Source organism: Schistocerca gregaria, chromosome 8, assembly GCF_023897955.1.
Source record: "Schistocerca gregaria isolate iqSchGreg1 chromosome 8, iqSchGreg1.2, whole genome shotgun sequence".
In the NCBI taxonomy this organism is placed as follows: domain Eukaryota; kingdom Metazoa; phylum Arthropoda; class Insecta; order Orthoptera; family Acrididae; genus Schistocerca; species Schistocerca gregaria.
In genome coordinates this window covers 381,952,744-381,976,030 of record NC_064927.1, presented here as the reverse complement: position 1 = coordinate 381,976,030, position 23,287 = coordinate 381,952,744, and the positions used below count along the sequence as shown (strand labels likewise).

Here is a 23,287-nt window from a genome sequence, read left to right as displayed (position 1 = left end):
TTCACAACTCACAGGGTTTACTGACGACGCTGAATCAGCGCACCCCAAGCTTAATGATCGAGCTCGAAGCACCAACGAAAAAGAATAATTTTAGCAGAGCGTGGTTTCGATCCACGGACCTCTGGGTTATGTGCCCAGCACGCTTCCACTGCGCCACTCTGCTGCGTGCAGCAGTCCGTCCTTTTCAGTGCGTGGCATTGGACACTTGGAAAGCGTTGTGTGCATCGGTTTCACGCGCCTACCGTTTAATTAACTGCGTATCATCTCTCAGCTTGACTTGTCTCGACTTTGCTCGACTGACGCTACGCTGACGCTTGCACGAAGCGATATTTACCACGATCGTCTCGAGATGCAGCTGCGAGATGCTCAGGATTAACATTGCACTCCACGAAGGTGGAGACATTCGAATGCATTGCCTAGCTACGCCCCCGCAACTAACAAAATGCCGACCCTGCCAGGATTCGAACCTGGAATCTTCTGATCCGTAGTCAGACGCGTTATTCGTTGCGCCACAGGGCCACTGTTCGCGGTGTAAGCCACGGGGCGGGTGCACATCGCAAAGCAACGTGTTCTCCGTGGCTCGGCAATTGCGTGTCGTCCACTGACAACGGCGGCGCGGCCACTCTGGTCTTCCGCACTCTGCAGGGAGCTGCTAAGGAAGGCATCTCTCCTCCAGCTCCTCGGCCACGGTGCGCCTGCACAGCCTAGAGCTTGCCATACATCTGCTCCCGCTGTTGGACAGGTAGCAGAATGCAAGGCGCCCGTTTTTCTGCATTTTTTCGGTGATGACAAGCGGTTGATATGCCTGTAAGTGTAGCATATGAAACAAGAATCGTATGAAGCATTCGTAGACAGGTGCTGAAGTGGCAGTATGGCCGTAGGTGATGATCGTATGATGGGTCTGTAGCCACAACAGCTTGGCAGCAAAGTGAATACCGCTAACTGAAACCATTCCGCTGTAGCCCCAGTGGCGCAATTGGTTAGCGCACGGTACTTATAAGGCAGTAGCCGTGAGCAATGCCGGGGTTGTGAGTTCGAGCCTCACCTGGGGCATACTTTTATTTCGTAGCAGCTGACTCTGGAAGCATCGGGACGCTAGATTTTAGATGTATCACGTACTTGAGAAGCAGAAATGTGCGTGCATTGTATAGACCGCCTGCGTCTTCCTCGGTAGTATAATGGTTAGTATCCCCGCCTGTCACGCGGGAGACCGGGGTTCGATTCCCCGCCGGGGAGTTGCGATTTTTATATCGCGAGAAAGCATTACCTTGTGATCAAGGAATGTAATTGCTAAAAAATCGTAAGAAGGTCTGCGTCTTAGGAAGTGTTTCTCGTATTCTTCACACGACGTCATCGTTTCACAACTCACAGGGTTTACTGACGACGCTGAATCAGCGCACCCCAAGCTTAATGATCGAGCTCGAAGCACCAACGAAAAAGAATAATTTTAGCAGAGCGTGGTTTCGATCCACGGACATCTGGGTTATGGGCCCAGCACGCTTCCACTGCGCCACTCTGCTGCATGCAGCAGTCCGTCCTTTTCGGTGCGTGGCATTGGACACTTGGAAAGCGTTGTGTGCATCGGTTTCACGCGCCTACCGTTTAATTAACTGCGTATCATCTCTCAGCTTGACTTGTCTCGACTTTGCTCGACTGACGCTACGCTGACGCTTGCACGAAGCGATATTTACCACGATCGTCTCGAGATGCAGCTGCGAGATGCTCAGGATTAACATTGCACTCCACGAAGGTGGAGACATTCGAATGCATTGCCTAGCTACGCCCCCGCAACTAACAAAATGCCGACCCTGCCAGGATTCGAACATGGAATCTTCTGATCCGTAGTCAGACGCGTTATCCGTTGCGCCACAGGGCCACTGTTCGCGGTGTAAGCCACGGGGAGGGTGCACATCGCAAAGCAACGTGTTCTCCGTGGCTCGGCAATTGCGTGTCGTCCACTGACAACGGCGGCGCGGCCACTCTGGTCTTCCGCACTCTGCAGGGAGCTGCTAAGGAAGGCATCTCTCCTCCAGCTCCTCGGCCACGGTGCGCCTGCACAGCCTAGAGCTTGCCATACATCTGGACAGGTAGCAGAATGCAAGGCGCCCGTTTTTCTGCATTTTTTCGGTGATGACAAGCGGTTGATATGCCTGTAAGTGTAGCATATGAAACAAGAATCGTATGAAGCATTCGTAGACAGGTGCTGAAGTGGCAGTATGGCCGTAGGTGATGATCGTATGATGGGTCTGTAGCCACAACAGCTTGGCAGCAAAGTGAATACCGCTAACTGAAACCATTCCGCTGTAGCCCCAGTGGCGCAATTGGTTAGCGCACGGTACTTATAAGGCAGTAGCCGTCAGCAATGCCGGGGTTGTGAGTTCGAGCCTCACCTGGGGCATACTTTTATTTCGTAGCAGCTGACTCTGGAAGCATCGGGACGCTAGATTTTAGATGCATCACGTACTTGAGAAGCAGAAATGTGCGTGCATTGTATAGACCGCCTGCGTGTTCCTCGGTAGTATAGTGGTTAGTATCCCCGCCTGTCACGCGGGAGACCGGGGTTCGATTCCCCGCCGGGGAGGTGCGATTTTTATATCGCGAGAAAGCATTACCCTTGTGATCAAGGAATGTAATTGCTAAAAAATCGTAAGAAGGTCTGCGTCTTAGGAAGTGTTTCTCGTATTCTTCACACGACGTCATCGTTTCACAACTCACAGGGTTTACTGACGACGCTGAATCAGCGCACCCCAAGCTTAATGATCGAGCTCGAAGCACCAACGAAAAAGAATAATTTTAGCAGAGCGTGGTTTCGATCCACGGACCTCTGGGTTATGTGCCCAGCACGCTTCCACTGCGCCACTCTGCTGCGTGCAGCAGTCCGTCCTTTTCAGTGCGTGGCATTGGACACTTGGAAAGCGTTGTGTGCATCGGTTTCACGCGCCTACCGTTTAATTAACTGCGTATCATCTCTCAGCTTGACTTGTCTCGACTTTGCTCGACTGACGCTACGCTGACGCTTGCACGAAGCGATATTTACCACGATCGTCTCGAGATGCAGCTGCGAGATGCTCAGGATTAACATTGCACTCCACGAAGGTGGAGACATTCGAATGCATTGCCTAGCTACGCCCCCGCAACTAACAAAATGCCGACCCTGCCAGGATTCGAACCTGGAATCTTCTGATCCGTAGTCAGACGCGTTATTCGTTGCGCCACAGGGCCACTGTTCGCGGTGTAAGCCACGGGGCGGGTGCACATCGCAAAGCAACGTGTTCTCCGTGGCTCGGCAATTGCGTGTCGTCCACTGACAACGGCGGCGCGGCCACTCTGGTCTTCCGCACTCTGCAGGGAGCTGCTAAGGAAGGCATCTCTCCTCCAGCTCCTCGGCCACGGTGCGCCTGCACAGCCTAGAGCTTGCCATACATCTGCTCCCGCTGTTGGACAGGTAGCAGAATGCAAGGCGCCCGTTTTTCTGCATTTTTTCGGTGATGACAAGCGGTTGATATGCCTGTAAGTGTAGCATATGAAACAAGAATCGTATGAAGCATTCGTAGACAGGTGCTGAAGTGGCAGTATGGCCGTAGGTGATGATCGTATGATGGGTCTGTAGCCACAACAGCTTGGCAGCAAAGTGAATACCGCTAACTGAAACCATTCCGCTGTAGCCCCAGTGGCGCAATTGGTTAGCGCACGGTACTTATAAGGCAGTAGCCGTGAGCAATGCCGGGGTTGTGAGTTCGAGCCTCACCTGGGGCATACTTTTATTTCGTAGCAGCTGACTCTGGAAGCATCGGGACGCTAGATTTTAGATGTATCACGTACTTGAGAAGCAGAAATGTGCGTGCATTGTATAGACCGCCTGCGTCTTCCTCGGTAGTATAATGGTTAGTATCCCCGCCTGTCACGCGGGAGACCGGGGTTCGATTCCCCGCCGGGGAGTTGCGATTTTTATATCGCGAGAAAGCATTACCTTGTGATCAAGGAATGTAATTGCTAAAAAATCGTAAGAAGGTCTGCGTCTTAGGAAGTGTTTCTCGTATTCTTCACACGACGTCATCGTTTCACAACTCACAGGGTTTACTGACGACGCTGAATCAGCGCACCCCAAGCTTAATGATCGAGCTCGAAGCACCAACGAAAAAGTATAATTTTAGCAGAGCGTGGTTTCGATCCACGGACATCTGGGTTATGGGCCCAGCACGCTTCCACTGCGCCACTCTGCTGCGTGCAGCAGTCCGTCCTTTTCGGTGCGTGGCATTGGACACTTGGAAAGCGTTGTGTGCATCGGTTTCACGCGCCTACCGTTTAATTAACTGCGTATCATCTCTCAGCTTGACTTGTCTCGACTTTGCTCGACTGACGCTACGCTGACGCTTGCACGAAGCGATATTTACCACGATCGTCTCGAGATGCAGCTGCGAGATGCTCAGGATTAACATTGCACTCCACGAAGGTGGAGACATTCGAATGCATTGCCTAGCTACGCCCCCGCAACTAACAAAATGCCGACCCTGCCAGGATTCGAACATGGAATCTTCTGATCCGTAGTCAGACGCGTTATCCGTTGCGCCACAGGGCCACTGTTCGCGGTGTAAGCCACGGGGAGGGTGCACATCGCAAAGCAACGTGTTCTCCGTGGCTCGGCAATTGCGTGTCGTCCACTGACAACGGCGGCGCGGCCACTCTGGTCTTCCGCACTCTGCAGGGAGCTGCTAAGGAAGGCATCTCTCCTCCAGCTCCTCGGCCACGGTGCGCCTGCACAGCCTAGAGCTTGCCATACATCTGGACAGGTAGCAGAATGCAAGGCGCCCGTTTTTCTGCATTTTTTCGGTGATGACAAGCGGTTGATATGCCTGTAAGTGTAGCATATGAAACAAGAATCGTATGAAGCATTCGTAGACAGGTGCTGAAGTGGCAGTATGGCCGTAGGTGATGATCGTATGATGGGTCTGTAGCCACAACAGCTTGGCAGCAAAGTGAATACCGCTAACTGAAACCATTCCGCTGTAGCCCCAGTGGCGCAATTGGTTAGCGCACGGTACTTATAAGGCAGTAGCCGTGAGCAATGCCGGGGTTGTGAGTTCGAGCCTCACCTGGGGCATACTTTTATTTCGTAGCAGCTGACTCTGGAAGCATCGGGACGCTAGATTTTAGATGCATCACGTACTTGAGAAGCAGAAATGTGCGTGCATTGTATAGACCGCCTGCGTGTTCCTCGGTAGTATAGTGGTTAGTATCCCCGCCTGTCACGCGGGAGACCGGGGTTCGATTCCCCGCCGGGGAGGTGCGATTTTTATATCGCGAAAGTTGCACGTATGGCCCGAAAAAGCATTACCCTTGTGATCAAGGAATGTAATTGCTAAAAAATCGTAAGAAGGTCTGCGTCTTAGGAAGTGTTTCTCGTATTCTTCACACGACGTCATCGTTTCACAACTGACAGGGTTTACTGACGTCGCTGAATCAGCGCACCCCAAGCTTAATGATCGAGCTCGAAGCACCAACGAAAAAGAATAATTTTAGCAGAGCGTGGTTTCGATCCACGGACCTCTGGGTTATGGGCCCAGCACGCTTCCACTGCGCCACTCTGCTGCGTGCAGCAGTCCGTCCTTTTCGGTGCGTGGCATTGGACACTTGGAAAGCGTTGTGTGCATCGGTTTCACGCGCCTACCGTTTAATTAACTGCGTATCATCTCTCAGCTTGACTTGTCTCGACTTTGCTCGACTGACGCTACGCTGACGCTTGCACGAAGCGATATTTACCACGATCGTCTCGAGATGCAGCTGCGAGATGCTCAGGATTAACATTGCACTCCACGAAGGTGGAGACATTCGAATGCATTGCCTAGCTACGCCCCCGCAACTAACAAAATGCCGACCCTGCCAGGATTCGAACCTGGAATCTTCTGATCCGTAGTCAGACGCGTTATTCGTTGCGCCACAGGGCCACTGTTCGCGGTGTAAGCCACGGGGCGGGTGCACATCGCAAAGCAACGTGTTCTCCGTGGCTCGGCAATTGCGTGTCGTCCACTGACAACGGCGGCGCGGCCACTCTGGTCTTCCGCACTCTGCAGGGAGCTGCTAAGGAAGGCATCTCTCCTCCAGCTCCTCGGCCACGGTGCGCCTGCACAGCCTAGAGCTTGCCATACATCTGCTCCCGCTGTTGGACAGGTAGCAGAATGCAAGGCGCCCGTTTTTCTGCATTTTTTCGGTGATGACAAGCGGTTGATATGCCTGTAAGTGTAGCATATGAAACAAGAATCGTATGAAGCATTCGTAGACAGGTGCTGAAGTGGCAGTATGGCCGTAGGTGATGATCGTATGATGGGTCTGTAGCCACAACAGCTTGGCAGCAAAGTGAATACCGCTAACTGAAACCATTCCGCTGTAGCCCCAGTGGCGCAATTGGTTAGCGCACGGTACTTATAAGGCAGTAGCCGTGAGCAATGCCGGGGTTGTGAGTTCGAGCCTCACCTGGGGCATACTTTTATTTCGTAGCAGCTGACTCTGGAAGCATCGGGACGCTAGATTTTAGATGTATCACGTACTTGAGAAGCAGAAATGTGCGTGCATTGTATAGACCGCCTGCGTCTTCCTCGGTAGTATAATGGTTAGTATCCCCGCCTGTCACGCGGGAGACCGGGGTTCGATTCCCCGCCGGGGAGGTGCGATTTTTATATCGCGAGAAAGCATTACCTTGTGATCAAGGAATGTAATTGCTAAAAAATCGTAAGAAGGTCTGCGTCTTAGGAAGTGTTTCTCGTATTCTTCACACGACGTCATCGTTTCACAACTCACAGGGTTTACTGACGACGCTGAATCAGCGCACCCCAAGCTTAATGATCGAGCTCGAAGCACCAACGAAAAAGAATAATTTTAGCAGAGCGTGGTTTCGATCCACGGACCTCTGGGTTATGGGCCCAGCACGCTTCCACTGCGCCACTCTGCTGCGTGCAGCAGTCCGTCCTTTTCGGTGCGTGGCATTGGACACTTGGAAAGCGTTGTGTGCATCGGTTTCACGCGCCTACCGTTTAATTAACTGCGTATCATCTCTCAGCTTGACTTGTCTCGACTTTGCTCGACTGACGCTACGCTGACGCTTGCACGAAGCGATATTTACCACGATCGTCTCGAGATGCAGCTGCGAGATGCTCAGGATTAACATTGCACTCCACGAAGGTGGAGACATTCGAATGCATTGCCTAGCTACGCCCCCGCAACTAACAAAATGCCGACCCTGCCAGGATTCGAACATGGAATCTTCTGATCCGTAGTCAGACGCGTTATCCGTTGCGCCACAGGGCCACTGTTCGCGGTGTAAGCCACGGGGAGGGTGCACATCGCAAAGCAACGTGTTCTCCGTGGCTCGGCAATTGCGTGTCGTCCACTGACAACGGCGGCGCGGCCACTCTGGTCTTCCGCACTCTGCAGGGAGCTGCTAAGGAAGGCATCTCTCCTCCAGCTCCTCGGCCACGGTGCGCCTGCACAGCCTAGAGCTTGCCATACATCTGGACAGGTAGCAGAATGCAAGGCGCCCGTTTTTCTGCATTTTTTCGGTGATGACAAACGGTTGATATGCCTGTAAGTGTAGCATATGAAACAAGAATCGTATGAAGCATTCGTAGACAGGTGCTGAAGTGGCAGTATGGCCGTAGGTGATGATCGTATGATGGGTCTGTAGCCACAACAGCTTGGCAGCAAAGTGAATACCGCTAACTGAAACCATTCCGCTGTAGCCCCAGTGGCGCAATTGGTTAGCGCACGGTACTTATAAGGCAGTAGCCGTGAGCAATGCCGGGGTTGTGAGTTCGAGCCTCACCTGGGGCATACTTTTATTTCGTAGCAGCTGACTCTGGAAGCATCGGGACGCTAGATTTTAGATGTATCACGTACTTGAGAAGCAGAAATGTGCGTGCATTGTATAGACCGCCTGCGTGTTCCTCGGTAGTACAGTGGTTAGTATCCCCGCCTGTCACGCGGGAGACCGGGGTTCGATTCCCCGCCGGGGAGGTGCGATTTTTATATCGCGAGAAAGCATTACCCTTGTGATCAAGGAATGTAATTGCTAAAAAATCGTAAGAAGGTCTGCGTCTTAGGAAGTGTTTCTCGTATTCTTCACACGACGTCATCGTTTCACAACTCACAGGGTTTACTGACGACGCTGAATCAGCGCACCCCAAGCTTAATGATCGAGCTCGAAGCACCAACGAAAAAGAATAATTTTAGCAGAGCGTGGTTTCGATCCACGGACCTCTGGGTTATGGGCCCAGCACGCTTCCACTGCGCCACTCTGCTGCGTGCAGCAGTCCGTCCTTTTCGGTGCGTGGCATTGGACACTTGGAAAGCGTTGTGTGCATCGGTTTCACGCGCCTACCGTTTAATTAACTGCGTATCATCTCTCAGCTTGACTTGTCTCGACTTTGCTCGACTGACGCTACGCTGACGCTTGCACGAAGCGATATTTACCACGATCGTCTCGAGATGCAGCTGCGAGATGCTCAGGATTAACATTGCACTCCACGAAGGTGGAGACATTCGAATGCATTGCCTAGCTACGCCCCCGCAACTAACAAAATGCCGACCCTGCCAGAATTCGAACATGGAATCTTCTGATCCGTAGTCAGACGCGTTATCCGTTGCGCCACAGGGCCACTGTTCGCGGTGTAAGCCACGGGGAGGGTGCACATCGCAAAGCAACGTGTTCTCCGTGGCTCGGCAATTGCGTGTCGTCCACTGACAACGGCGGCGCGGCCACTCTGGTCTTCCGCACTCTGCAGGGAGCTGCTAAGGAAGGCATCTCTCCTCCAGCTCCTCGGCCACGGTGCGCCTGCACAGCCTAGAGCTTGCCATACATCTGGACAGGTAGCAGAATGCAAGGCGCCCGTTTTTCTGCATTTTTTCGGTGATGACAAGCGGTTGATATGCCTGTAAGTGTAGCATATGAAACAAGAATCGTATGAAGCATTCGTAGACAGGTGCTGAAGTGGCAGTATGGCCGTAGGTGATGATCGTATGATGGGTCTGTAGCCACAACAGCTTGGCAGCAAAGTGAATACCGCTAACTGAAACCATTCCGCTGTAGCCCCAGTGTGTCTGCCTGCAGCGGCGGTGGCGAGCGGTTCGTCGTGCTGTGCTTCGCTCTGCGGCTGGCTTTGTTTACATCCGCTGTGTAAGTCTGTGCGTTTTCGCCGGCGCTTCGCAGTAGTTAGATATTCTGTCAACGTTCGAAAATGCAGTAATGGCTCAACTTAGTAGAAAGGACACTCTGAAATTTACCTTTGATCGACGTTTTGCTCGACCTAAATCTTTCGAAATTGAGGATTGGTTAGAGGAAGTTGTTCAAGTTCCGTTTGAAGATACTGTTGGTTTTCACTTGTCAATTGTGAGTAGTGTGATGTACTTGAAGCTGAAAAACCCTGAGTTATGCGAACGAGTTGTCAATAATACCGGTGGTAAGCTTAAGTTTAAACACAGTGATGGAAATATTGGCGAAGTTACTGTCGATCATGTGGGACTTGGTATTCGAACAATTCGAATTTTTGAGCTACCCTTTGAAGTTCCTACAGATGCGATCAATCTTGTTATTGCACCCTTTGGGAAGGTCCTCAGTAATTTTGCAGAAAAATGGTCCGGTGCTCACAAATATCCGGTTTTGAACGGTGTCAGGCAGTTGAAGGTGGACTTATTACGACATATTCCGTCTTACATTAACGTTTGCGGTTATCGAGGTATCGTCATTTATGATGGTCAACCACGAACGTGTGCAGCTTGCAATTCTCCAGGTCATATTCGTTCTGAATGTATTCAAAGACGTGTTGTGCAGCTGCCGACAGGTGAACCGGTGAAGTCCGCGGAGATGACTATTTTGTCCACCACTTACGCTTCGGTGGCTCGCGACCAACCGACCGACCAACTGCCCATGGATACCGAAGTAGACATTCGCCCCCAACCAACCCTTCCTCCAACGGCCGAGCAACTTGTTGACATTTCTGAGCGACAAGAGCAACACCTGAGTGTGAGTGACGTGGTTGATTCCGTAGCGCAGTCCCCGACTCTGTCAACAGAACAAAATTCCACCTCCTCAGAGACGCAGGTCAGGACTGTGACTGCTGAATGTCGTTCCCCACAACCCCACCATGAAATCTCGGATTCCGATGAGCGTTGTCCACCTGCTAAATCCCCGCGGAAGAACAAGAAACGCAGAATCGCCCGCCAGGGTGCGGAAGAGGCGGCGGCGTCGTTGCGGGGAAAGGTGCAGCAAATCATGGACAAAGTCAGTGCAAAATCACCAGAATCCTCCCGACAACAGGCGCTAACTTCTGCACACCTGCGGGATGAAGATCGTGCAATCACGCTAACTGAGCCCTCTCGCGATGCTACCGGCCAGGTGTCTCCCATGTGCAGTGACGATGTTGATCATTGTTTAAAAGAACAACGACAACATCATCCTCTTGCGTCCAAGAACCCCAGCACTATAGACTGGGCGGCGGAACCAGAGGTCGAACACATGGACGCTGATGCAACTGATATTCCAGTCACTTCCCGATTTCCCGAACAGCCTTCTACGGCAGTAGAACCGGCACATGATGATAAGTTACTGGATCCACGGCAGGCAAACAAAGAAGAGGACTCTGACTTCTTTTAAAACGGCGCCGATTCCTTCTTACTCTCGTAAGAGCGTGAATGACTGATCAGCAGGCGTATAAAATTGGTACATTAAATATAAATAAAATCCGCAGTTCCCTCAAACTCGACAACATCGTAGACCTCTTATACGCCGCCGACATTGATATCCTCTTGCTTCAGGAGGTCGCCGACTTTGCTTTGAACCACATTCCCGGTTATAATGTGACGGCCAATCCGGGACACGGTTCCGATTTAGGCACCGCTATTCTCACGAAAGAAGGAATTATCGTCCAGAATGTAGAACGACTCATAAGTTGTAGGGGAATTGGCGTGACTATCAATAATGTTAGACTCCTAAATCTGTATGCACCATCCGGCTCAACTAATAGGCGACGCCGAGCGGACTTTTTCAAGGAAGAAATACTTCCGCTTTTTGCAACACAATATGACCACCTAATATTGGCGGGAGATTTTAACTGTGTACTTAACGCCAAAGATCAGACGCCGCATTTCAATAAATCGATTGAATTAGAACAGATCGTCAAGGATTTACGTTTAGTCGATACGTGGGAGCACAAGTTTGGTACAACACCTGGTTTTACTCACGTCACGAATCATTCAGCGAGTAGATTGGACCGCATTTACGTATCGGACACTCTCAGACAGCGAATTTTACAAACTGAGGTCTGGCCAACCAGTTTCTCCGACCATGCGGCTTATATTTGCACGCTGAATTTGGGGAAACAGGAAACCTACCGAGGCAAAGGACTATGGAAACTAAATGTTGCACATTTAGACGATCCTGAATGCAGAGAAGCCTTCACTCGAGCGTGGAATGAAAGTGAAGCCAAATTCAGTACGTACGGCTCGGCATTGCAATGGTGGCTCGAATGCGCTAAACCGAAAATTCGTAAATCCATGATACAATATTCCCGGAATAAGAACTGGTGGTTTAAGAGAACGATGGAGTTTTATTATCAATGTCTTCGAGACTTATATACTCTTGATGCCACTGTGATTGACAACTACCCCCGCATTAAAAGACTGCAAGCAAAAATATTACTTTTGAAACGAAAACAGATGGAAGGTTACAAAATTAGAGGTCGGGTTTCGACTATGGCAAAAGGCGAACAGCCATCCATTTATCACCTGATACGTGAAACTAAACGAGCACGGACAAAGATCTTAACTGAACTACAATCCGAAGACGGCACGATTCTAACTCGGCAACACGATATCAGAGACGCCGTTCAAACTTATTACACTGACTTGATGTCCAATAAACCTACCGACGACGAAGCCCTTGCAGAGTTCCGGAGCAGCTTAACGCACAGGCTTCGCCCTGCGGATGTAGCCGAACTCGTCACCGATGTAACGGAAGATGAACTGGAAGATGTGGTGTTCCACAGTCCAAAAAACAAATCTCCCGGATGTGACGGTCTCCCGGTGGAACTTTATCAAGTCTTCTGGCCACAACTGAAGACAAAGCTGACGGTGCTCTGCAACGAACTTCTCCAACCGGACATGCCCATTCCTCCGCCATTCAGTGAAGGACTTGTGGTCTTACTCCCGAAACGGACGAGCAATAACACCGTCGCAACTTTGCGACCCATTACGTTGCTCAACAGCGACTACAAAATTTTTGCTCGCATTCTCGCAACGAGAATGAAAACTGTGATGCATACCGTCATTGGATCACATCAAACGAGTGTTGGAAAGGACAGAGCTATATATCAGACATTATCAGACTATCGAGATGTGATTTCTGTTGCGGACGCTTGCAAAATCCGATGTGCTATCGTAACTTTAGATTTCGCACAGGCTTTCGACAGAGTGAACCATCCTTACCTTTTCCAGATAATGCAGACTCTGGGATTTCCTCCGCAGTTCATCAGCATCATACAGAAATTGTTACGGAATAGTACATCCAAACTTGTCGTTAACGGTCAGCCAAGTCGCGCCGTCCCGATAAACAGTTCTGTTAGGCAGGGCTGCCCTATGTCGATGGCGCTGTTTGCCATTGCGATCGAACCGCTGCTAGTCACCTTGACGGAACGTTTACAAGGACTCCACATACACGGGCAGAAGATAGTGTGCCGAGCTTACGCTGATGATGTTACCTTCCTAGCTATGAATGTCAATGAGGTCGAGAGGGGTCTCCTGATCATCTCACAATATGAAAAGGCATCTGGTGCGAAACTGCATTGGACGAAATCAGGGATCATGAACGTTGGGCAAGGCATAGGCGCGATCGGTCATGGCCAGCTTAAAGAGATCACTAGGATGACGTGTCTCGGTGTCGATTTTCGGAACACCATCCGCCACACCATTGCCGCCAATTATAAGCAATTGCTCAACAAAATTCGTGCTTGTGCGAAGTTACATAGCGTCAGGAAATTGGACGAGCTTCAAAAGGTTGAATTGGCCAATATTTATATCACTGCCAAAATCAATTATGTGGCTCAAGTTTTGCCCATCCCCACCGATATAGCCAAATGCATGCTGTCCGCGCTTGGACACTTTGTATGTCGTGGCCAGATCTTTAAAGTTCGATATGACACCTTGACACTCCCAACGCGAGATGGCGGACTCAGTCTCACCGATGTACACAAAAAAGCGAAAGCTCTTTATTTCTGCAAAACTTACAAGCTATGGAAACAGTCACCGACCAGTCTGACCGCTCTTGTCCTGAATGAAATCGCACCGACTGATCTTCAACCGCCAATTGATGTGCACCATATACCGACTGCGCTCTACCACTTCAAGAGTTTTCTCTTAGAGTATAGTTATGTCCATACAACAGTCTCTGAAAAGAATTTGACGACAGTTAAGGCAATCTACAACTCCTTTGTGGCAACTAAATCACGGAATGTTATCGAACAAAAATTTCCAAACTACAACTGGGACGCGACGTGGCAAAACATCCACAGCCCCTACTTACCTTCGCAAGTAAAGGCGACGTGGTACGCTGCCGTCAATAGAAAAATCCCGACGCAGTCCAGGCTTCATGCAATTCATTTGCAGGACTCGCCAATGTGTGTCACGTGTAATCTCATAGACAGCGAAGAACACCGTTTCGTCTGTGGTACCACGAAAGATATATGGGGTTACGCCCGACAGAAACTGTCGAGCATCAAGAGGACCTCACCATCTGCGATAACGCCAGCTGACTTTCTCAACCCTGAAGCAATCCCATTTCCCAGGACAAAGCGGAATGCGGTCAACTGGATAATAGGTCACACAGTGCACTATATTTTTAGTACTGGCGATAAGAACAAAGACGATTTCGTTCTATACCTGACCCTGCAGCACAGCATGATCGCACGCGAACGTAACTACAAGGCGACCTTTGCCAACTTTTTAAGCAAGACCATTGTGTGATATGCGATTCGACACTCGACCCGTCAGTCTTGCCATGACGGGGAACGTAATATTTAAAGAACGCCCGAAACTATACCACGAGACATGAATGCATGTTTAACCTTCTTTCGAAGTAAGGCGAAACCGACTATTCGCTACATCATTGAGGAGCAGCAGAGGACAATAACAGACGAAAGATGTGAAGACAACACTAGAGAAAAAAACAAACACTTTTCGTTTTCTTATATTTTGCACCAACAAAGGAGAAGATTCCTTTTTAATCACTTATTTCTTATTTATTTATTTATTAATCCTAACCAGAAAAGGTACTTTAGTTCGACACTGCTTAACATAGTTGATAGTGTCATCATTTTTTTTTTGCCGTTAACGCCTCACTCACCTAGAAGAAATGGATTGAGTTCTGGTGGAAGAATGGATCCCTTAAAGTAAAAAAAAAAAAAAAAAAAAAAAAAAAAAAAAAAAAAAAAAAAAAAAAAAAAGTAAATAAAAAAAAAAAAAAAAAAAAAAAAAAAAAAAAAAAAAAAAAACATGGTAGAGCGCTCGCTTAGTATGCGAGAGGTACTGGGATCAATACCCAGTGCCTCCAGAATTTTTAACACACCTACATGCGCACCTTGCCATGCAAGATTAATAATTCACAACCAGCAGATGTGTCTAGGAAGATACAAACGAATGATTAGCATCCACAATTGACAAGCGTGCTGTTATTAGTGCGCAGGAAGCACCCTCCTCCCACGCCTACACTAAAAAAAAAAAAAATAAAAAAAAAAAAAAAAAAAAAGTGGCGCAATTGGTTAGCGCACGGTACTTATAAGGCAGTAGCCGTGAGCAATGCCGGGGTTGTGAGTTCGAGCCTCACCTGGGGCATACTTTTATTTCGTAGCAGCTGACTCTGGAAGCATCGGGACGCTAGATTTTAGATGTATCACGTACTTGAGAAGCAGAAATGTGCGTGCATTGTATAGACCGCCTGCGTGTTCCTCGGTAGTACAGTGGTTAGTATCCCCGCCTGTCACGCGGGAGACCGGGGTTCGATTCCCCGCCGGGGAGGTGCGATTTTTATATCGCGAGAAAGCATTACCCTTGTGATCAAGGAATGTAATTGCTAAAAAATCGTAAGAAGGTCTGCGTCTTAGGAAGTGTTTCTCGTATTCTTCACACGACGTCATCGTTTCACAACTCACAGGGTTTACTGACGACGCTGAATCAGCGCACCCCAAGCTTAATGATCGAGCTCGAAGCACCAACGAAAAAGAATAATTTTAGCAGAGCGTGGTTTCGATCCACGGACCTCTGGGTTATGGGCCCAGCACGCTTCCACTGCGCCACTCTGCTGCGTGCAGCAGTCCGTCCTTTTCGGTGCGTGGCATTGGACACTTGGAAAGCGTTGTGTGCATCGGTTTCACGCGCCTACCGTTTAATTAACTGCGTATCATCTCTCAGCTTGACTTGTCTCGACTTTGCTCGACTGACGCTACGCTGACGCTTGCACGAAGCGATATTTACCACGATCGTCTCGAGATGCAGCTGCGAGATGCTCAGGATTAACATTGCACTCCACGAAGGTGGAGACATTCGAATGCATTGCCTAGCTACGCCCCCGCAACTAACAAAATGCCGACCCTGCCAGGATTCGAACCTGGAATCTTCTGATCCGTAGTCAGACGCGTTATCCGTTGCGCCACAGGGCCACTGTTCGCGGTGTAAGCCACGGGGCGGGTGCACATCGCAAAGCAACATGTTCTCCGTGGCTCGGCAATTGCGTGTCGTCCACTGACAACGGCGGCGCGGCCACTCTGGTCTTCCGCACTCTGCAGGGAGCTGCTAAGGAAGGCATCTCTCCTCCAGCTCCTCGGCCACGGTGCGCCTGCACAGCCTAGAGCTTGCCATACATCTGCTCCCGCTGTTGGACAGGTAGCAGAATGCAAGGCGCCCGTTTTTCTGCATTTTTTCGGTGATGACAAGCGGTTGATATGCCTGTAAGTGTAGCATATGAAACAAGAATCGTATGAAGCATTCGTAGACAGGTGCTGAAGTGGCAGTATGGCCGTAGGTGATGATCGTATGATGGGTCTGTAGCCACAACAGCTTGGCAGCAAAGTGAATACCGCTAACTGAAACCATTCCGCTGTAGCCCCAGTGGCGCAATTGGTTAGCGCACGGTACTTATAAGGCAGTAGCCGTGAGCAATGCCGGGGTTGTGAGTTCGAGCCTCACCTGGGGCATACTTTTATTTCGTAGCAGCTGACTCTGGAAGCATCGGGACGCTAGATTTTAGATGTATCACGTACTTGAGAAGCAGAAATGTTCGTGCATTGTATAGACCGCCTGCGTCTTCCTCGGTAGTATAATGGTTAGTATCCCCGCCTGTCACGCGGGAGACCGGGGTTCGATTCCCCGCCGGGGAGGTGCGATTTTTATATCGCGAAAGTTGCACGTATGGCCCGAAAAAGCATTACCCTTGTGATCAAGGAATGTAATTGCTAAAAAATCGTAAGAAGGTCTGCGTCTTAGGAAGTGTTTCTCGTATTCTTCACACGACGTCATCGTTTCACAACTGACAGGGTTTACTGACGTCGCTGAATCAGCGCACCCCAAGCTTAATGATCGAGCTCGAAGCACCAACGAAAAAGAATAATTTTAGCAGAGCGTGGTTTCGATCCACGGACCTCTGGGTTATGGGCCCAGCACGCTTCCACTGCGCCACTCTGCTGCGTGCAGCAGTCCGTCCTTTTCGGTGCGTGGCATTGGACACTTGGAAAGCGTTGTGTGCATCGGTTTCACGCGCCTACCGTTTAATTAACTGCGTATCATCTCTCAGCTTGACTTGTCTCGACTTTGCTCGACTGACGCTACGCTGACGCTTGCACGAAGCGATATTTACCACGATCGTCTCGAGATGCAGCTGCGAGATGCTCAGGATTAACATTGCACTCCACGAAGGTGGAGACATTCGAATGCATTGCCTAGCTACGCCCCCGCAACTAACAAAATGCCGACCCTGCCAGGATTCGAACATGGAATCTTCTGATCCGTAGTCAGACGCGTTATCCGTTGCGCCACAGGGCCACTGTTCGCGGTGTAAGCCACGGGGAGGGTGCACATCGCAAAGCAACGTGTTCTCCGTGGCTCGGCAATTGCGTGTCGTCCACTGACAACGGCGGCGCGGCCACTCTGGTCTTCCGCACTCTGCAGGGAGCTGCTAAGGAAGGCATCTCTCCTCCAGCTCCTCGGCCACGGTGCGCCTGCACAGCCTAGAGCTTGCCATACATCTGCCCCCGCTGTTGGACAGGTAGCAGAATGCAAGGCGCCCGTTTTTCTGCATTTTTTCGGTGATGACAAGCGGTTGATATGCCTGTAAGTGTAGCATATGAAACAAGAATCGTATGAAGCATTCGTAGACAGGTGCTGAAGTGGCAGTATGGCCGTAGGTGATGATCGTATGATGGGTCTGTAGCCACAACAGCTTGGCAGCAAAGTGAATACCGCTAACTGAAACCATTCCGCTGTAGCCCCAGTGGCGCAATTGGTTAGCGCACGGTACTTATAAGGCAGTAGCCGTGAGCAATGCCGGGGTTGTGAGTTCGAGCCTCACCTGGGGCATACTTTTATTTCGTAGCAGCTGACTCTGGAAGCATCGGGACGCTAGATTTTAGATGTATCACGTACTTGAGAAGCAGAAATGTGCGTGCATTGTATAGACCGCCTGCGTGTTCCTCGGTAGTACAGTGGTTAGTATCCCCGCCTGTCACGCGGGAGACCGGGGTTCGATTCCCCGCCGGGGAGGTGCGATTTTTATATCGCGAGAAAGCATTACCCTTGTGATCAAGGAATGTAATTGCTAAAAAATCGTAAGAAGGTCTGCGTCTTAGGAAGTGTTTCTCGTATTCTTCACACGACGTCATCGTTTCACAACTCACAGGGTTTACTGACGACGCTGAATCAGCGCACCCCAAGCTTAATGATCGAGCTCGAAGCACCAACGAAAAAGAATAATTTTAGCAGAGCGTGGTTTCGATCCACGGACCTCTGGGTTATGGGCCCAGCACGCTTCCACTGCGCCACTCTGCTGCGTGCAGCAGTCCGTCCTTTTCGGTGCGTGGCATTGGACACTTGGAAAGCGTTGTGTGCATCGGTTTCACGCGCCTACCGTTTAATTAACTGCGTATCATCTCTCAGCTTGACTTGTCTCGACTTTGCTCGACTGACGCTACGCTGACGCTTGCACGAAGCGATATTTACCACGATCGTCTCGAGATGCAGCTGCGAGATGCTCAGGATTAACATTGCACTCCACGAAGGTGGAGACATTCGAATGCATTGCCTAGCTACGCCCCCGCAACTAACAAAATGCCGACCCTGCCAGGATTCGAACCTGGAATCTTCTGATCCGTAGTCAGACGCGTTATCCGTTGCGCCACAGGGCCACTGTTCGCGGTGTAAGCCACGGGGCGGGTGCACATCGCAAAGCAACATGTTCTCCGTGGCTCGGCAATTGCGTGTCGTCCACTGACAACGGCGGCGCGGCCACTCTGGTCTTCCGCACTCTGCAGGGAGCTGCTAAGGAAGGCATCTCTCCTCCAGCTCCTCGGCCACGGTGCGCCTGCACAGCCTAGAGCTTGCCATACATCTGCTCCCGCTGTTGGACAGGTAGCAGAATGCAAGGCGCCCGTTTTTCTGCATTTTTTCGGTGATGACAAGCGGTTGATATGCCTGTAAGTGTAGCATATGAAACAAGAATCGTATGAAGCATTCGTAGACAGGTGCTGAAGTGGCAGTATGGCCGTAGGTGATGATCGTATGATGGGTCTGTAGCCACAACAGCTTGGCAGCAAAGTGAATACCGCTAACTGAAACCATTCCGCTGTAGCCCCAGTGGCGCAATTGGTTAGCGCACGGTACTTATAAGGCAGTAGCCGTGAGCAATGCCGGGGTTGTGAGTTCGAGCCTCACCTGGGGCATACTTTTATTTCGTAGCAGCTGACTCTGGAAGCATCGGGACGCTAGATTTTAGATGTATCACGTACTTGAGAAGCAGAAATGTTCGTGCATTGTATAGACCGCCTGCGTCTTCCTCGGTAGTATAATGGTTAGTATCCCCGCCTGTCACGCGGGAGACCGGGGTTCGATTCCCCGCCGGGGAGGTGCGATTTTTATATCGCGAAAGTTGCACGTATGGCCCGAAAAAGCATTACCCTTGTGATCAAGGAATGTAATTGCTAAAAAATCGTAAGAAGGTCTGCGTCTTAGGAAGTGTTTCTCGTATTCTTCACACGACGTCATCGTTTCACAACTGACAGGGTTTACTGACGTCGCTGAATCAGCGCACCCCAAGCTTAATGATCGAGCTCGAAGCACCAACGAAAAAGAATAATTTTAGCAGAGCGTGGTTTCGATCCACGGACCTCTGGGTTATGGGCCCAGCACGCTTCCACTGCGCCACTCTGCTGCGTGCAGCAGTCCGTCCTTTTCGGTGCGTGGCATTGGACACTTGGAAAGCGTTGTGTGCATCGGTTTCACGCGCCTACCGTTTAATTAACTGCGTATCATCTCTCAGCTTGACTTGTCTCGACTTTGCTCGACTGACGCTACGCTGACGCTTGCACGAAGCGATATTTACCACGATCGTCTCGAGATGCAGCTGCGAGATGCTCAGGATTAACATTGCACTCCACGAAGGTGGAGACATTCGAATGCATTGCCTAGCTACGCCCCCGCAACTAACAAAATGCCGACCCTGCCAGGATTCGAACATGGAATCTTCTGATCCGTAGTCAGACGCGTTATCCGTTGCGCCACAGGGCCACTGTTCGCGGTGTAAGCCACGGGGAGGGTGCACATCGCAAAGCAACGTGTTCTCCGTGGCTCGGCAATTGCGTGTCGTCCACTGACAACGGCGGCGCGGCCACTCTGGTCTTCCGCACTCTGCAGGGAGCTGCTAAGGAAGGCATCTCTCCTCCAGCTCCTCGGCCACGGTGCGCCTGCACAGCCTAGAGCTTGCCATACATCTGCCCCCGCTGTTGGACAGGTAGCAGAATGCAAGGCGCCCGTTTTTCTGCATTTTTTCGGTGATGACAAGCGGTTGATATGCCTGTAAGTGTAGCATATGAAACAAGAATCGTATGAAGCATTCGTAGACAGGTGCTGAAGTGGCAGTATGGCCGTAGGTGATGATCGTATGATGGGTCTGTAGCCACAACAGCTTGGCAGCAAAGTGAATACCGCTAACTGAAACCATTCCGCTGTAGCCCCAGTGGCGCAATTGGTTAGCGCACGGTACTTATAAGGCAGTAGCCGTGAGCAATGCCGGGGTTGTGAGTTCGAGCCTCACCTGGGGCATACTTTTATTTCGTAGCAGCTGACTCTGGAAGCATCGGGACGCTAGATTTTAGATGTATCACGTACTTGAGAAGCAGAAATGTGCGTGCATTGTATAGACCGCCTGCGTGTTCCTCGGTAGTACAGTGGTTAGTATCCCCGCCTGTCACGCGGGAGACCGGGGTTCGATTCCCCGCCGGGGAGGTGCGATTTTTATATCGCGAGAAAGCATTACCCTTGTGATCAAGGAATGTAATTGCTAAAAAATCGTAAGAAGGTCTGCGTCTTAGGAAGTGTTTCTCGTATTCTTCACACGACGTCATCGTTTCACAACTCACAGGGTTTACTGACGACGCTGAATCAGCGCACCCCAAGCTTAATGATCGAGCTCGAAGCACCAACGAAAAAGAATAATTTTAGCAGAGCGTGGTTTCGATCCACGGACCTCTGGGTTATGGGCCCAGCACGCTTCCACTGCGCCACTCTGCTGCGTGCAGCAGTCCGTCCTTTTCGGTGCGTGGCATTGGACACTTGGAAAGCGTTGTGTGCATCGGTTTCACGCGCCTACCGTTTAATTAACTGCGTATCATCTCTCAGCTTGACTTGTCTCGACTTTGCTCGACTGACGCTACGCTGACGCTTGCACGAAGCGATATTTACCACGATCGTCTCGAGATGCAGCTGCGAGATGCTCAGGATTAACATTGCACTCCACGAAGGTGGAGACATTCGAATGCATTGCCTAGCTACGCCCCCGCAACTAACAAAATGCCGACCCTGCCAGGATTCGAACCTGGAATCTTCTGATCCGTAGTCAGACGCGTTATCCGTTGCGCCACAGGGCCACTGTTCGCGGTGTAAGCCACGGGGCGGGTGCACATCGCAAAGCAACATGTTCTCCGTGGCTCGGCAATTGCGTGTCGTCCACTGACAACGGCGGCGCGGCCACTCTGGTCTTCCGCACTCTGCAGGGAGCTGCTAAGGAAGGCATCTCTCCTCCAGCTCCTCGGCCACGGTGCGCCTGCACAGCCTAGAGCTTGCCATACATCTGCTCCCGCTGTTGGACAGGTAGCAGAATGCAAGGCGCCCGTTTTTCTGCATTTTTTCGGTGATGACAAGCGGTTGATATGCCTGTAAGTGTAGCATATGAAACAAGAATCGTATGAAGCATTCGTAGACAGGTGCTGAAGTGGCAGTATGGCCGTAGGTGATGATCGTATGATGGGTCTGTAGCCACAACAGCTTGGCAGCAAAGTGAATACCGCTAACTGAAACCATTCCGCTGTAGCCCCAGTGGCGCAATTGGTTAGCGCACGGTACTTATAAGGCAGTAGCCGTGAGCAATGCCGGGGTTGTGAGTTCGAGCCTCACCTGGGGCATACTTTTATTTCGTAGCAGCTGACTCTGGAAGCATCGGGACGCTAGATTTTAGATGTATCACGTACTTGAGAAGCAGAAATGTTCGTGCATTGTATAGACCGCCTGCGTCTTCCTCGGTAGTATAATGGTTAGTATCCCCGCCTGTCACGCGGGAGACCGGGGTTCGATTCCCCGCCGGGGAGGTGCGATTTTTATATCGCGAAAGTTGCACGTATGGCCCGAAAAAGCATTACCCTTGTGATCAAGGAATGTAATTGCTAAAAAATCGTAAGAAGGTCTGCGTCTTAGGAAGTGTTTCTCGTATTCTTCACACGACGTCATCGTTTCACAACTGACAGGGTTTACTGACGTCGCTGAATCAGCGCACCCCAAGCTTAATGATCGAGCTCGAAGCACCAACGAAAAAGAATAATTTTAGCAGAGCGTGGTTTCGATCCACGGACCTCTGGGTTATGGGCCCAGCACGCTTCCACTGCGCCACTCTGCTGCGTGCAGCAGTCCGTCCTTTTCGGTGCGTGGCATTGGACACTTGGAAAGCGTTGTGTGCATCGGTTTCACGCGCCTACCGTTTAATTAACTGCGTATCATCTCTCAGCTTGACTTGTCTCGACTTTGCTCGACTGACGCTACGCTGACGCTTGCACGAAGCGATATTTACCACGATCGTCTCGAGATGCAGCTGCGAGATGCTCAGGATTAACATTGCACTCCACGAAGGTGGAGACATTCGAATGCATTGCCTAGCTACGCCCCCGCAACTAACAAAATGCCGACCCTGCCAGGATTCGAACATGGAATCTTCTGATCCGTAGTCAGACGCGTTATCCGTTGCGCCACAGGGCCACTGTTCGCGGTGTAAGCCACGGGGAGGGTGCACATCGCAAAGCAACGTGTTCTCCGTGGCTCGGCAATTGCGTGTCGTCCACTGACAACGGCGGCGCGGCCACTCTGGTCTTCCGCACTCTGCAGGGAGCTGCTAAGGAAGGCATCTCTCCTCCAGCTCCTCGGCCACGGTGCGCCTGCACAGCCTAGAGCTTGCCATACATCTGCCCCCGCTGTTGGACAGGTAGCAGAATGCAAGGCGCCCGTTTTTCTGCATTTTTTCGGTGATGACAAGCGGTTGATATGCCTGTAAGTGTAGCATATGAAACAAGAATCGTATGAAGCATTCGTAGACAGGTGCTGAAGTGGCAGTATGGCCGTAGGTGATGATCGTATGATGGGTCTGTAGCCACAACAGCTTGGCAGCAAAGTGAATACCGCTAACTGAAACCATTCCGCTGTAGCCCCAGTGGCGCAATTGGTTAGCGCACGGTACTTATAAGGCAGTAGCCGTGAGCAATGCCGGGGTTGTGAGTTCGAGCCTCACCTGGGGCATACTTTTATTTCGTAGCAGCTGACTCTGGAAGCATCGGGACGCTAGATTTTAGATACATCACCTACTTGAGAAGCAGAAATGTGCGTGCATTGTATAGACCGCCTGCGTGTTCCTCGGTAGTATAGTGGTTAGTATCCCCGCCTGTCACGCGGGAGACCGGGGTTCGATTCCCCGCCGGGGAGGTGCGATTTTTATATCGCGAAAGTT

General features: G+C 50.8%; 50 non-coding genes across 50 annotated transcripts; 25 read left to right on the top strand and 25 right to left on the bottom strand.

Moving 5' to 3' along the window:
* Window positions 1–91: 91 nt before the first annotated feature.
* Trnam-cau (transfer RNA methionine (anticodon CAU)) lies at window positions 92–163 on the bottom strand. Its single transcript has one exon. It is a non-coding gene; the product is annotated as a tRNA-Met (tRNA).
* Window positions 164–446: 283 nt separating this feature from the next.
* Window positions 447–519, bottom strand: Trnar-acg (transfer RNA arginine (anticodon ACG)). Its single transcript has one exon. It is a non-coding gene; the product is annotated as a tRNA-Arg (tRNA).
* A 442-nt stretch (window positions 520–961) lies between these two features.
* Trnai-uau (transfer RNA isoleucine (anticodon UAU)) lies at window positions 962–1,053 on the top strand. Its single transcript is given in 2 exon segments — window positions 962–999; window positions 1,018–1,053. It is a non-coding gene; the product is annotated as a tRNA-Ile (tRNA).
* Window positions 1,054–1,164: 111 nt separating this feature from the next.
* Window positions 1,165–1,236, top strand: Trnad-guc (transfer RNA aspartic acid (anticodon GUC)). The gene has a single exon. It is a non-coding gene; the product is annotated as a tRNA-Asp (tRNA).
* A 212-nt stretch (window positions 1,237–1,448) lies between these two features.
* On the bottom strand, window positions 1,449–1,520 carry Trnam-cau (transfer RNA methionine (anticodon CAU)). The gene has a single exon. It is a non-coding gene; the product is annotated as a tRNA-Met (tRNA).
* Window positions 1,521–1,803: 283 nt separating this feature from the next.
* On the bottom strand, window positions 1,804–1,876 carry Trnar-acg (transfer RNA arginine (anticodon ACG)). Its single transcript has one exon. It is a non-coding gene; the product is annotated as a tRNA-Arg (tRNA).
* A 430-nt stretch (window positions 1,877–2,306) lies between these two features.
* Trnai-uau (transfer RNA isoleucine (anticodon UAU)) lies at window positions 2,307–2,398 on the top strand. The gene is given in 2 exon segments: window positions 2,307–2,344; window positions 2,363–2,398. It is a non-coding gene; the product is annotated as a tRNA-Ile (tRNA).
* A 111-nt stretch (window positions 2,399–2,509) lies between these two features.
* Trnad-guc (transfer RNA aspartic acid (anticodon GUC)) lies at window positions 2,510–2,581 on the top strand. The gene has a single exon. It is a non-coding gene; the product is annotated as a tRNA-Asp (tRNA).
* Window positions 2,582–2,794: 213 nt separating this feature from the next.
* Trnam-cau (transfer RNA methionine (anticodon CAU)) lies at window positions 2,795–2,866 on the bottom strand. The gene has a single exon. It is a non-coding gene; the product is annotated as a tRNA-Met (tRNA).
* Window positions 2,867–3,149: 283 nt separating this feature from the next.
* Window positions 3,150–3,222, bottom strand: Trnar-acg (transfer RNA arginine (anticodon ACG)). The gene has a single exon. It is a non-coding gene; the product is annotated as a tRNA-Arg (tRNA).
* Window positions 3,223–3,664: 442 nt separating this feature from the next.
* On the top strand, window positions 3,665–3,756 carry Trnai-uau (transfer RNA isoleucine (anticodon UAU)). Its single transcript is given in 2 exon segments — window positions 3,665–3,702; window positions 3,721–3,756. It is a non-coding gene; the product is annotated as a tRNA-Ile (tRNA).
* Window positions 3,757–3,867: 111 nt separating this feature from the next.
* On the top strand, window positions 3,868–3,939 carry Trnad-guc (transfer RNA aspartic acid (anticodon GUC)). The gene has a single exon. It is a non-coding gene; the product is annotated as a tRNA-Asp (tRNA).
* Window positions 3,940–4,151: 212 nt separating this feature from the next.
* Trnam-cau (transfer RNA methionine (anticodon CAU)) lies at window positions 4,152–4,223 on the bottom strand. Its single transcript has one exon. It is a non-coding gene; the product is annotated as a tRNA-Met (tRNA).
* Window positions 4,224–4,506: 283 nt separating this feature from the next.
* On the bottom strand, window positions 4,507–4,579 carry Trnar-acg (transfer RNA arginine (anticodon ACG)). The gene has a single exon. It is a non-coding gene; the product is annotated as a tRNA-Arg (tRNA).
* A 430-nt stretch (window positions 4,580–5,009) lies between these two features.
* On the top strand, window positions 5,010–5,101 carry Trnai-uau (transfer RNA isoleucine (anticodon UAU)). Its single transcript is given in 2 exon segments — window positions 5,010–5,047; window positions 5,066–5,101. It is a non-coding gene; the product is annotated as a tRNA-Ile (tRNA).
* Window positions 5,102–5,212: 111 nt separating this feature from the next.
* Trnad-guc (transfer RNA aspartic acid (anticodon GUC)) lies at window positions 5,213–5,284 on the top strand. Its single transcript has one exon. It is a non-coding gene; the product is annotated as a tRNA-Asp (tRNA).
* Window positions 5,285–5,517: 233 nt separating this feature from the next.
* Trnam-cau (transfer RNA methionine (anticodon CAU)) lies at window positions 5,518–5,589 on the bottom strand. Its single transcript has one exon. It is a non-coding gene; the product is annotated as a tRNA-Met (tRNA).
* A 283-nt stretch (window positions 5,590–5,872) lies between these two features.
* On the bottom strand, window positions 5,873–5,945 carry Trnar-acg (transfer RNA arginine (anticodon ACG)). Its single transcript has one exon. It is a non-coding gene; the product is annotated as a tRNA-Arg (tRNA).
* Window positions 5,946–6,387: 442 nt separating this feature from the next.
* Trnai-uau (transfer RNA isoleucine (anticodon UAU)) lies at window positions 6,388–6,479 on the top strand. The gene is given in 2 exon segments: window positions 6,388–6,425; window positions 6,444–6,479. It is a non-coding gene; the product is annotated as a tRNA-Ile (tRNA).
* Window positions 6,480–6,590: 111 nt separating this feature from the next.
* On the top strand, window positions 6,591–6,662 carry Trnad-guc (transfer RNA aspartic acid (anticodon GUC)). Its single transcript has one exon. It is a non-coding gene; the product is annotated as a tRNA-Asp (tRNA).
* A 212-nt stretch (window positions 6,663–6,874) lies between these two features.
* Window positions 6,875–6,946, bottom strand: Trnam-cau (transfer RNA methionine (anticodon CAU)). The gene has a single exon. It is a non-coding gene; the product is annotated as a tRNA-Met (tRNA).
* Window positions 6,947–7,229: 283 nt separating this feature from the next.
* Window positions 7,230–7,302, bottom strand: Trnar-acg (transfer RNA arginine (anticodon ACG)). Its single transcript has one exon. It is a non-coding gene; the product is annotated as a tRNA-Arg (tRNA).
* Window positions 7,303–7,732: 430 nt separating this feature from the next.
* Trnai-uau (transfer RNA isoleucine (anticodon UAU)) lies at window positions 7,733–7,824 on the top strand. The gene is given in 2 exon segments: window positions 7,733–7,770; window positions 7,789–7,824. It is a non-coding gene; the product is annotated as a tRNA-Ile (tRNA).
* Window positions 7,825–7,935: 111 nt separating this feature from the next.
* On the top strand, window positions 7,936–8,007 carry Trnad-guc (transfer RNA aspartic acid (anticodon GUC)). The gene has a single exon. It is a non-coding gene; the product is annotated as a tRNA-Asp (tRNA).
* Window positions 8,008–8,220: 213 nt separating this feature from the next.
* Window positions 8,221–8,292, bottom strand: Trnam-cau (transfer RNA methionine (anticodon CAU)). Its single transcript has one exon. It is a non-coding gene; the product is annotated as a tRNA-Met (tRNA).
* A 6,690-nt stretch (window positions 8,293–14,982) lies between these two features.
* Window positions 14,983–15,054, top strand: Trnad-guc (transfer RNA aspartic acid (anticodon GUC)). Its single transcript has one exon. It is a non-coding gene; the product is annotated as a tRNA-Asp (tRNA).
* Window positions 15,055–15,267: 213 nt separating this feature from the next.
* On the bottom strand, window positions 15,268–15,339 carry Trnam-cau (transfer RNA methionine (anticodon CAU)). The gene has a single exon. It is a non-coding gene; the product is annotated as a tRNA-Met (tRNA).
* A 283-nt stretch (window positions 15,340–15,622) lies between these two features.
* On the bottom strand, window positions 15,623–15,695 carry Trnar-acg (transfer RNA arginine (anticodon ACG)). Its single transcript has one exon. It is a non-coding gene; the product is annotated as a tRNA-Arg (tRNA).
* A 442-nt stretch (window positions 15,696–16,137) lies between these two features.
* Trnai-uau (transfer RNA isoleucine (anticodon UAU)) lies at window positions 16,138–16,229 on the top strand. The gene is given in 2 exon segments: window positions 16,138–16,175; window positions 16,194–16,229. It is a non-coding gene; the product is annotated as a tRNA-Ile (tRNA).
* Window positions 16,230–16,340: 111 nt separating this feature from the next.
* Window positions 16,341–16,412, top strand: Trnad-guc (transfer RNA aspartic acid (anticodon GUC)). Its single transcript has one exon. It is a non-coding gene; the product is annotated as a tRNA-Asp (tRNA).
* Window positions 16,413–16,645: 233 nt separating this feature from the next.
* Trnam-cau (transfer RNA methionine (anticodon CAU)) lies at window positions 16,646–16,717 on the bottom strand. Its single transcript has one exon. It is a non-coding gene; the product is annotated as a tRNA-Met (tRNA).
* Window positions 16,718–17,000: 283 nt separating this feature from the next.
* Window positions 17,001–17,073, bottom strand: Trnar-acg (transfer RNA arginine (anticodon ACG)). Its single transcript has one exon. It is a non-coding gene; the product is annotated as a tRNA-Arg (tRNA).
* Window positions 17,074–17,515: 442 nt separating this feature from the next.
* On the top strand, window positions 17,516–17,607 carry Trnai-uau (transfer RNA isoleucine (anticodon UAU)). Its single transcript is given in 2 exon segments — window positions 17,516–17,553; window positions 17,572–17,607. It is a non-coding gene; the product is annotated as a tRNA-Ile (tRNA).
* Window positions 17,608–17,718: 111 nt separating this feature from the next.
* Trnad-guc (transfer RNA aspartic acid (anticodon GUC)) lies at window positions 17,719–17,790 on the top strand. The gene has a single exon. It is a non-coding gene; the product is annotated as a tRNA-Asp (tRNA).
* Window positions 17,791–18,003: 213 nt separating this feature from the next.
* Trnam-cau (transfer RNA methionine (anticodon CAU)) lies at window positions 18,004–18,075 on the bottom strand. Its single transcript has one exon. It is a non-coding gene; the product is annotated as a tRNA-Met (tRNA).
* A 283-nt stretch (window positions 18,076–18,358) lies between these two features.
* Window positions 18,359–18,431, bottom strand: Trnar-acg (transfer RNA arginine (anticodon ACG)). Its single transcript has one exon. It is a non-coding gene; the product is annotated as a tRNA-Arg (tRNA).
* A 442-nt stretch (window positions 18,432–18,873) lies between these two features.
* Trnai-uau (transfer RNA isoleucine (anticodon UAU)) lies at window positions 18,874–18,965 on the top strand. The gene is given in 2 exon segments: window positions 18,874–18,911; window positions 18,930–18,965. It is a non-coding gene; the product is annotated as a tRNA-Ile (tRNA).
* Window positions 18,966–19,076: 111 nt separating this feature from the next.
* On the top strand, window positions 19,077–19,148 carry Trnad-guc (transfer RNA aspartic acid (anticodon GUC)). Its single transcript has one exon. It is a non-coding gene; the product is annotated as a tRNA-Asp (tRNA).
* A 233-nt stretch (window positions 19,149–19,381) lies between these two features.
* On the bottom strand, window positions 19,382–19,453 carry Trnam-cau (transfer RNA methionine (anticodon CAU)). Its single transcript has one exon. It is a non-coding gene; the product is annotated as a tRNA-Met (tRNA).
* A 283-nt stretch (window positions 19,454–19,736) lies between these two features.
* Trnar-acg (transfer RNA arginine (anticodon ACG)) lies at window positions 19,737–19,809 on the bottom strand. The gene has a single exon. It is a non-coding gene; the product is annotated as a tRNA-Arg (tRNA).
* Window positions 19,810–20,251: 442 nt separating this feature from the next.
* Window positions 20,252–20,343, top strand: Trnai-uau (transfer RNA isoleucine (anticodon UAU)). Its single transcript is given in 2 exon segments — window positions 20,252–20,289; window positions 20,308–20,343. It is a non-coding gene; the product is annotated as a tRNA-Ile (tRNA).
* A 111-nt stretch (window positions 20,344–20,454) lies between these two features.
* On the top strand, window positions 20,455–20,526 carry Trnad-guc (transfer RNA aspartic acid (anticodon GUC)). The gene has a single exon. It is a non-coding gene; the product is annotated as a tRNA-Asp (tRNA).
* Window positions 20,527–20,739: 213 nt separating this feature from the next.
* Window positions 20,740–20,811, bottom strand: Trnam-cau (transfer RNA methionine (anticodon CAU)). Its single transcript has one exon. It is a non-coding gene; the product is annotated as a tRNA-Met (tRNA).
* A 283-nt stretch (window positions 20,812–21,094) lies between these two features.
* Window positions 21,095–21,167, bottom strand: Trnar-acg (transfer RNA arginine (anticodon ACG)). The gene has a single exon. It is a non-coding gene; the product is annotated as a tRNA-Arg (tRNA).
* A 442-nt stretch (window positions 21,168–21,609) lies between these two features.
* On the top strand, window positions 21,610–21,701 carry Trnai-uau (transfer RNA isoleucine (anticodon UAU)). Its single transcript is given in 2 exon segments — window positions 21,610–21,647; window positions 21,666–21,701. It is a non-coding gene; the product is annotated as a tRNA-Ile (tRNA).
* Window positions 21,702–21,812: 111 nt separating this feature from the next.
* Trnad-guc (transfer RNA aspartic acid (anticodon GUC)) lies at window positions 21,813–21,884 on the top strand. Its single transcript has one exon. It is a non-coding gene; the product is annotated as a tRNA-Asp (tRNA).
* Window positions 21,885–22,117: 233 nt separating this feature from the next.
* Trnam-cau (transfer RNA methionine (anticodon CAU)) lies at window positions 22,118–22,189 on the bottom strand. Its single transcript has one exon. It is a non-coding gene; the product is annotated as a tRNA-Met (tRNA).
* Window positions 22,190–22,472: 283 nt separating this feature from the next.
* Trnar-acg (transfer RNA arginine (anticodon ACG)) lies at window positions 22,473–22,545 on the bottom strand. Its single transcript has one exon. It is a non-coding gene; the product is annotated as a tRNA-Arg (tRNA).
* Window positions 22,546–22,987: 442 nt separating this feature from the next.
* Trnai-uau (transfer RNA isoleucine (anticodon UAU)) lies at window positions 22,988–23,079 on the top strand. The gene is given in 2 exon segments: window positions 22,988–23,025; window positions 23,044–23,079. It is a non-coding gene; the product is annotated as a tRNA-Ile (tRNA).
* A 111-nt stretch (window positions 23,080–23,190) lies between these two features.
* Window positions 23,191–23,262, top strand: Trnad-guc (transfer RNA aspartic acid (anticodon GUC)). Its single transcript has one exon. It is a non-coding gene; the product is annotated as a tRNA-Asp (tRNA).
* The last annotated feature ends 25 nt before the right edge of the window (window positions 23,263–23,287 follow it).